Below are 9,318 nucleotides of genomic sequence, written 5' to 3' on the forward strand. Positions count from 1 at the left end.
TAACCCCAGCCCCTGGGTGCCTCTAAGAGGTGATACTTTCCCCACTCACAACCACTGAGTGTAGAAAAGAAACTTTATGATAAAGGAGGAAAATCACCTTGTATTAACTTCGGAAAACACCACAATCAGGATTCATAACACAACACCATGAGCAAAACACCCACCCACAGCGCGCTGGGCAGTGGCCTTTTCCCTCGGGCTCCTAAATCCAGACACCAGAAGCTCTGTGGATGTGCCCCTCCCTTCACTGCACCTCACCCACAGCTGCTGCCCTGTGTCAGTGAAAACCCAGAGTTCACCTCTCACCTCCTGGGGGGAAAGCCCCTTTCTCCCTCCGCTGTCTGGCCACATTGCCGGCCACTTGCCGTTCCCCCCTGTCACCGCTCTGCTGGCCACCCTCTCTGCTCTGGGACGTCTTGTGGTCCCACCAGGAATGGAACAGGCTCCCTAAAAGCAGGGCCGCCAAGAGGATTCGGGGGCCTGGGGCAAAGCGGGGGAGCGGACATAAAAAAAGGAGCCACCCGCTGCGGCATCTCAGTCTTCAGTGGAGGCGGGTCCTTCAGTCACTCCACATCTTCGGCAGCACTGAAGGACCCGCCGCTGAAGTGCCGCGGAAGACCCAGACCGCTGCCGGGTGAGTAAAAATTAAAAAGGCGCCTCTAGCCAGGGAAGGGATTCTCGGCCAGGGCTTGCGGGGCCCCTGCGGGGCCCAGGGCAAATAGCCCCACTTGCCCCCCCCCCCGGGTGGCCCTGCCTAAAAGTGTCGGCTACCAGAGCCCAAACAGTAGCCCCACCCCTTCCACTTGAGGCCACACCCCTGCACCACTCCTTCTCTCCAAGGCCCCACTCCTACACTGCCTCATTCCCCAAGACCCTTCCTCCTGCCCACCGCTCTCCGTCACCTCCCTCCATCATTTGCCCTTATGGTCATTACAAAGTGGCAAGGCAGAGCCCTCCCATTTTTAAAAGTCCTGGGGTGTTGTTCCCCCCTGTTCAAGAACCCCTGGGGCCCTGCACTTCACACAGCTCTCCCTGATTTCAGCTGTTAGTGAGGGAGCCTCACTGCTAGCGCAGACTGGGCAGTTTGTTGCATGAGAGACACTGTCCCAAAGCAGGGCTAATGCTTAGAGCTGGTTCTCAGTGATTTCAGATCTGTTGGTCTGCAGCAAGACTCTCCATTGAGTCTTAACCAGCTCTGTTATTACACAGGGAAGAACAAAAGGGTCAAATGGTGCCTGGAACCCTTAAGAAGAATCCACCCCACCAAGTACCAACACTTGTCGCTACCTGGTCTCAACCCCACTGAGAATGATTGGGGTCACTCCTTGGCTTTATCAACCTAGGGGGTCTTGGAAAATGTTAATTGACAGGTGCTCCAGTGGCACAATTAGTTAGCGCACAGTGTTTATAAAGCAGTGCTGAGAGGAGCTATGCTGAGGTTATGAGTTCAAACCTCACCTGGAGTGCTGGTTTTCATTAACCAAATAGCATCATCCCTTCATTTGGCCCTGTGGAATGTAGAATTCCAGCCCTGGGACACTGAGGAGGAGTCAGAAATGCCCCTTCACTTATTACCTCCTCTCCAGAGCACAGGTCGGGATCTACAATCCTTTCTCCCCCACCAGCCCCTGTGCCAGGATCCCTCAAGCAGAGCCTGGAGTCCTGCCCCTGGCGTCTGTACTATTGACAAAGACTAAGTGACAGGGACAAAACACTCAAATCCTGCCTGGTGCGGGGAGCCAGGTTTGCTCTTCAAATTCTGTCGTTCGTACATTTCCAGGCCTGGGAATGTCTCACAACAGCATTTAATGGGAAGCTGCCTGCAGAACAGTTACACTGCACAGAGCTCCTGTGGAGGAGGGGTGGGAATTAGTAACATTTTGAGGATCGTTTTGGAAATGAGCCTTTGCTGACAAGGTTTGTCGCTGTTCATATTTCACCTTCAGGTGTTATGTTGAGGGATCCTTAGTATATTTTTGTGACGTTAATAACTATCTCCTCAACTTAAAAATTGGTGTCACTTGATTTTTGCATCTCCCTGTGAAAATACAACTGACACGTGTGGCTTTCTACAGGGGGTCATGATGTTAAAGTTGGGGAATTCAGTCTCTGTACTTCTGGGGGGCTGTTGCTTTTTTACAGCTGCCTCATTGCCAGGCACACGGGGCTGTTAGCTGCACCCACGGTCCTTGCCAGGGACCCCTGCTGAACCCTGGGCGGCTGCACTGCCATGCTGGGGTGACTCTGCAGGTGGAAAAGCTGCTGTGGAGCAATGTAGAGAAGGTGCAGGAAGGAGACGAGGTCACTATTCACATTCTGAACTGCACAATTTTCCAAATTTCGGAATAGATTCATAGATTCACAGACTTAAGGTCAGAAGGGACCATTATGCTCATCTAGTCTGACCTCCTGCACAATGCAGGCCACAGAATCTCACCCACCCAATCCTGTAACAAACCCCTAACCTATGTCTGAGTTATTGAAATCCTCAAATTGTGGCTTAAAGACCTCAAGGTGCAGGGAATCCTCCAGCAAGTGACCCGAGCCCCACGCCGCAGAGGAAGTCGAATGTCCGAGAACAATTCTAGGGGAAGGTGAATGCAGAGCAATGACACTGGAGATGCCCAGACCTCCAATGGGGGGCAGCGTGGAAATTAATAATGGGAAGATCATTTGCTAAATTAGTCGTCACTGACAAGATTTGTCTCTGTTCCTATTTCACGCTGTGGTGTTAGTTAGAGTAATCAGTCCAGATTTTTTACTATATTAATTAAACACTTAGTTTTATTTAACAAAGCCAAAAACTTAATGTCACTTATTTTTTCTCTCTCCTAGCAAGAATGAATTGAATTTTGTGACTTTCTGGAAAGTGCAGCGAGATTAAATGTGGGGAATTCAGTCTCTGTGTTTGTGAGCTGATGTTTTCCTCTCCCAGGTCAGTGCCTGCACTGAAATACCAAGAGGGATCTAAGGGCTGGTGTACGCTGGGCACAGAACTGGCAGAGCAACGTCTCTCAGGGACTGACCCCCCCAAACCCATAGAGTTAAGGTGACCTAAGCCCTGGCTAGATAGTGCTAAAGAAAAGGAAGAATTGTTCTGTCCATGTAGCTGTTACAGGGATGAGAAAAACCCTCCAGTGACTGTTTACTCCAAAGTGCTATAGCAGTGCCACAGCAACGTTTTAAGCGTAAACCGAGTGAAAGTAGATCTGGCTCCAGTTCGCATTGTGGATGCTCAGGTACCAAGGCTACAATAATAACAACAACAGCACAGTGCTTGTGTAGTTGGCAGGATTTGAACCTGCGCAGGGAGACCCCAATGGATTTCTAGTCCATCGCCTTAACCACTCAGCCACAACTACTTGACATGCATCTATTTCACTACATGATGATTCTGTTGTCACTGAATTGTCACTTCAAATTGTTTGCTCAGACCAGCTTCCCCAGCACACTCACGGCTGCATTAGTGTAAGTGTGTCCTTGGCTGAACAGCAAGAATTCCTGCCCATTTCCCTTCCGGCTGGAGCAGGATGGGAGTGTGTTTGTGTGAACGACATTGCTGTAGATTGTTGTTCATTCCCCACTCTGACAATTCAGACAGTCCCTTTCCTAGTCAAATCTCCAGCACATCGTTCCAATAGCCGGAGGCAGGATTTCTCTGGGGCACTGAGGGCTGGTGCATGAACTCAGCCTTGCATTCCACCCTTGATGTTTCATGGACTAACAACAGCAGCAGAAAGAAAGAGCCGAGCCAATATCTCCCTGCTAGGGATGGAGGTGCCACGACCTTCTGTCTGACCATCGCCATTGCAGGAGAGAAGGGTTCACTGGAATCGAATGCCCTGGCTCAGACAAGAGACACAGGGAGGTTTTGCTGTTCATGGATCTGTGCAAAGGAAATTGTGTCTCTGTATGAAATTGAGGCGGGAAATGAAACGTCCACATGGTGGCCCAATGCCCTAAGGAATGTGGGTGAGGGACTCTGGCTGAGAAATTATTTAGCAGGAATTGGTATCAATGTATTGCCCTGATTAAAATCTATGGCTAAAAGGCAGCCACTGTTGTTAGTACTTGTACCGGTGTTGGGACACCCCAGTGGGTGTCAAGTCCATTGCCTTCACCAGGGGCAGTCGATTATTTTATCAAGATACAAATTTCTTGGTCAAGGCCTAGGCTCCAGAGAAAACAATACACTGCTGATTAGAAGAAGGACATAAAAAGATTTTGCAGCCACCATGGGCATCACTATGATGTGTCGTGTTTCACTCTTTATATCTGGTGCCACCTCCTTTCCCTTTAGCCTTGTAGTTGACCAAGGGGAAAGCTGAACATCTCCTCAGATACCAGGGAGTGTTTATGTCCATTCCTGTGAGCTACACAGGGGTTTGATGTTGCTGCTTTCAGTCCTCCGGCTCTGCCGGGATAAGGAACAATTCAGGCTGTCACTGAACTGAAGGAGGAAGATCAGTTTTTGACAGGGAGAGGGACGCCTCCTCTTAAAGGTGTTTGTCTGGCTGGCAATCCTGGTTCCCAGGTCTTGCCCGTGGGGCTCCAGCAGTTTTGGGACCAGGTCACTCCCTTGGCCCCACCTGCTGCCCCCAGGCGCTCCCCCCCCCCACACGGGCCCCAACAGTGCAGTGGAGCTGAGCAGCATCTGCCTGCTCGCTCCAGTGGCTGCCGGCCCCTCCGCATGGCAGGGCAGGGTGGGTCGGTGCCTCCGCACGCTGCCCGCGCCCCGAGCCCCTGCAGCCAATTAGATGCTTTGGGGGTGATGCCTGGGGGCAGCAGCACACGGAAGCCCCCCAGCCCACCCCGCCTTGGAGCCCTAGGTAAGCGCTGCATCCCTGACCCCCCTCCCAGAGCCTGCACCCCCCTCCTCACACCCCTGCCCTCAACTCTCTCCCACAGCCTGCACCCCCTCCCTCCTCACCCCCAGCCCCCAAACTCCCTCCCAGAGCCTGCACCCCCCCCTTCACACACACCCCCTCCCGCCTGCCCCCAATCTCCCGCCCAGAGTCTGCAACCCCACCCCCTCCTCCTGTTCCCGCTACCCCCTGCCCCAGCCCAGAGCCTGCACCAGTACCCCTCCCCAACCCAAACTTCCTCCCAGAGCCTGCACCCCTCCTACACCCCAATCCACAGCCCCAGCCCAGGATTTGCACCCTAGACCTCCTCCCCCAACCCAAACTCCCTCCCAGAGCCTTAGGCAGGTGAGGGGCAGAGTTTTGGGGGGCAGGGTCTGGGCAGTATGAGTGACATTATTGGCCCACTGGGAGGACTGGAGGACTGGCCCTGGCCCTAAGGTAAATTGAGGTTGAGACCCTGCTTTAAGGGATTGGAGCAATGCTGGAGAGACTGACGGGCAGGGAGCTGGGGAGCCGTGTGTGCTCCAAGGAGAGTTGTTGTTGTGCTCTGGTGACACAGAGTCGGGGTGGGGAGTTTGTAAACTGTGGTGTTTGTATAGAGATAAAGTTTACTAACCCCCAGGTTAAAAACTGTTCCTGCTCTGGGCTATACATGACACTCTCTGTTGTGAAGGTAGGTCAGTGACTGAATGTTTCTCTGCAGGGTGATGGGTTCCTAGTTCCTGTCGAAGAAAACTCAGTTCTCGCTTATGTTTAGGTGCAGCAAAAACAAATACTTTATTATAATACTCTAGTGAACACAAGAGGGAGAGAGTGTCAGGAACTGGGTTGCCCCTTGTCCTGAACAGATCTCTCTCAATTAGTAAAACAATCATAACAATCTTTATACCTTCTTAACAGACAGTGGCTAGCAAACTTGCAGACAGTAAAAGTAAACATTTGCATTTGTTTATACATAAGCCTATTCATTATCTTATTTGTCTGCAATACCAGAACAGAAAACAAGACTGCAATTCACAAGGTCGTAACGACTTTTCACACAATTCACTCTGCACCAGATACAGGGTAACAGCTTAACCTCTGCTAATTAGCTAACATACATTAAGATCCCTTCAAACCTTTATTAATTAATTCTTGGCCTCCACATTCCCCCCTTTTGTACTTCTAGTACAACAAATACCTCAAATCTCAATTTGCATCAAACCATGGATTTCAGAGTCCACAGGAGACATCTCAACCTTAGGGGTTTTCATGGGATGTAAGGACAATGCATGATTAGCATGAACATGAAAAGTAGTATTACTATCATTACGCCCTTTACAACAACAACAACAATAACATAATCCCACACCAACTAACAACACTACAAACAATAACATCCCCATAGGAATAAAATAATGGGGTTGTCGTACAGTTTTGGTAACAAAGCACAATACATCAAACTTAGTACATAAAGTAGAAACTCTATAAGCTGTATGAAAGGCATTCTGCTCAGCATGATATATATTCTGAAGCATGTGAATTTGCCCCTGCAACTCAGAGATTCTGCGAACCTCTGGCAACAATGAAAGCAAATTCCGAAAACGATCAGGTACTATCCTAGTCCAATTAAAATATACCTGAAATCTAAGAGTTACATGTAACATTCTATCTGCAGGCCAGTAAATAATATGATTGCCTGCAGCAGTGGTAAGATTAATATGTATATCTTGTAATGTGGTTGTATTAACGTACACACAGCTATCATTAGCCTGAAAAAGTGGGTGTCCTGTAAGGGTAGTCCCTTGACCTTTACCCTCCCAGCAAATATTGTCATAAACAGTGACAACTTCCCCTGGCTTCAGTTTCCGTATACACTGAAGCTGTGGTGGTTCTAACGGCCAAAATGTCCATAAATTCCCTAACCCCATCCAAATATCAGCTGTAATCCCAGGAGCACTAACTAAAAATCGATTAGGAGAATCAGGTGGCCTGACTTCCCAGATATCTCGGTGAATCACCCAATCCCACATGCATCCTCCCCATGGACCCGGCAGGATTCGGTATGTGGGAGCCCACACCCCCTTAACCGGTCCATATGCTTGGAAGGAGCACTGTGAACGTCCACATTTCCATCCAGAAAGTCTCCAAGTATGTCTCCATGGCCACAGATCAGATGGTACTCCTGACGTGTCTGTAAGGGCAGTGGGCCAAGCTTGGTGCACTAGATCATTCCGAATGGCCATCAGCTGGTCATTCAGGAAATCCTGAATTTCCGAACATGCTAGATCCCACTGCAATGCCTTCCCAGCTTCAGTTATATTCAGTACCATCTCTCTCAATAAATTCTGGGTCAGAGAACTAAGGGCGGAAATGACATGTAACTCACCCACCCCGGTTCGCACTTGTGTCAGCTGTGCCCCAGAAATCAGGCCAGTGGCCTTCTCTAATTGGCCCAATTTCTCATCATGCTCCTGGGTCTTAAAAATATTCCAAACAGCAGCTGCAGAATTGGCCCCATCCCACAAGGATCCGGCTAGATCCCTCTTCTTTCTAGAGGAAATAACCCAGGCCCTCAGTTGTGCTAATCTAATGGCAGCCCCTTGGGAACAATTTGGATATGTAGAGGTGATCTGAAAACTAGATAAAGGCAATGTAAACTTCACAGTTCCTAGTGTAGTGTTTAGTACAGTCCACCGATATTCTGGCACATTTCCCCTCAGCGTAGGTCTATACCACATCTGTTGGTTGTAGACCTGCATATATTTCTGAGAGGCATTAATATCAATAGCATAAGAGGGAGTGTATTGCAATAAAGTACAAGTCACATTATCAGTCACTGGAATGGTCTCAAGACAGGTAAAATTCCCAGTAGTAGAACAAACTCTTTGGGTAGTCGTTTGATTATTCACTAATTGGGTAACCAAATAACAATAAGGGCCTCTTTCAGGTAACATAGCACAAAGTCCAGGAATAACCATCATATCTACTTCACTATGGAATCCATCAATTTCATATCTAAAGTCTAGGGGCTGATCTGCAGTAATATTATGGATCTCTATTGCCACTGAGCCATTTGTTTTCCACTCAATGGTTCTCTCATATGAAGTCTGTTGAACTTTAAAAAATAGGCTTTCTGAGCAATATTCTAATAAATCACTAAGATGGGAAGGTCTGGGCCAACGAATCTCATTAGAATATACAATTTCGTTTACATCTGGATAAATTACAGAAGTGACGGCCAGGGTTGAGGGGCTAGTGGGGGTAACCTTTGTGGTAGCAAGGTGCTTTTGGTAGTCATTATCTGAAAGCCAATTAGGGAGGGCAGTACATCCCCAGGGTACTTGTCCATAAGCACAGAGCCCTGCCCCTGGAAGAAATCCAAGCCACCATTGAACCCCACACGCCCAAGCACGCTCCCCACAGTTTCCTCCCTGCCAATAAACGATGCTTCGTTTCTTCCACCAGGGCCAGTTCATAATGTCTCTTTTAGTCAGGAATCCCTGAACTCTGGAGGAGTTTGCAGAACGAATGTATCTTCTCCTCTTCCCCAAAAACAATCGTGGTCTAGCATGATAAAGGGAAGAGGGTTGCAATGTGGGAATACCTTTAGAAAAATCCAAAGGCACAGTAGGTCCGTCAGAGGACAAGGGAGAGGTTTCTAGCACGTCACCTTGTCCTCTTCTTCCGCTGTCCAGCAGGTGCAGCAGGGCTAGAAGAAGGAGCACGTTGATCATCAGTAGGTGTGGCCTCCCGAGGTGGAGGGGTCTTTTTGCAGTGCGATGCATGGGTCCAGGCAGGTAGGCCTTGACACTTCACAGCAGTGTTGGTAGTCAACAGGACTTGGAAAGGGCCTTTCCAGCGTGGAGCCAGGGCAGTCTTTCGTTGATGGACCTTTATGTAGACCCAGTCTCCCGGTTCCAACGAGTGGCAAGGTTGTACAGGATCCTTCGGTAAGGCTTCCTTCACCTGTGTATAAAAAGACTTAACACATTTCATTAGTGCCTGACAATACTTAAGCATTATGTCATCCATCAAATGAATGTCCATCTGAGCTAAGGTCAGTGGGGGTGCAGTTGGTAGTCGCATTGGGCGCCCCGTCAAAATCTCATGAGGGCTGAGTCCAGTCTTTCGATTGGGAATGGCTCTCATACTCATCAGTGCCAATGGAAGGGCATCTGGCCACTTTAAGTTCGTTTTAGCACAAATCTTGGCCAGTTTATTTTTTAAAATCCCGTTCTGGCGTTCCACTGTCCCAGCAGATTGTGGGTGATGAGGGCAGTGAAGGTTGTGTTGGATCTGCAAAGTTGTACATAACTCCTTTACAATCTGTCCAGTAAAGTGAGTTCCACGATCACTGTTGATACTCACAGGAATGCCAAAACGAGGGACAAAATCCTTAAGCAGAAGTTTCACAACAGTCCTGGCATCTGCCTTCCTGCAGGGAAAAGCTTCAACCCAATTGGTAAATACA

The 9,318-nt window shown here is 49.0% G+C and overlaps 1 non-coding gene across 1 annotated transcript; it reads right to left on the reverse strand.

The window, feature by feature from the left end:
* Positions 1-3,280: 3,280 nt before the first annotated feature.
* On the reverse strand, positions 3,281-3,362 carry TRNAS-AGA. The gene has a single exon. It is a non-coding gene; the product is annotated as a tRNA-Ser (tRNA).
* Between the last annotated feature and the right edge of the window lie 5,956 nt (positions 3,363-9,318).

The sequence above is a fragment of the Mauremys mutica genome, chromosome 22 (assembly GCF_020497125.1).
Source record: "Mauremys mutica isolate MM-2020 ecotype Southern chromosome 22, ASM2049712v1, whole genome shotgun sequence".
NCBI classification, from domain to species: domain Eukaryota; kingdom Metazoa; phylum Chordata; order Testudines; family Geoemydidae; genus Mauremys; species Mauremys mutica.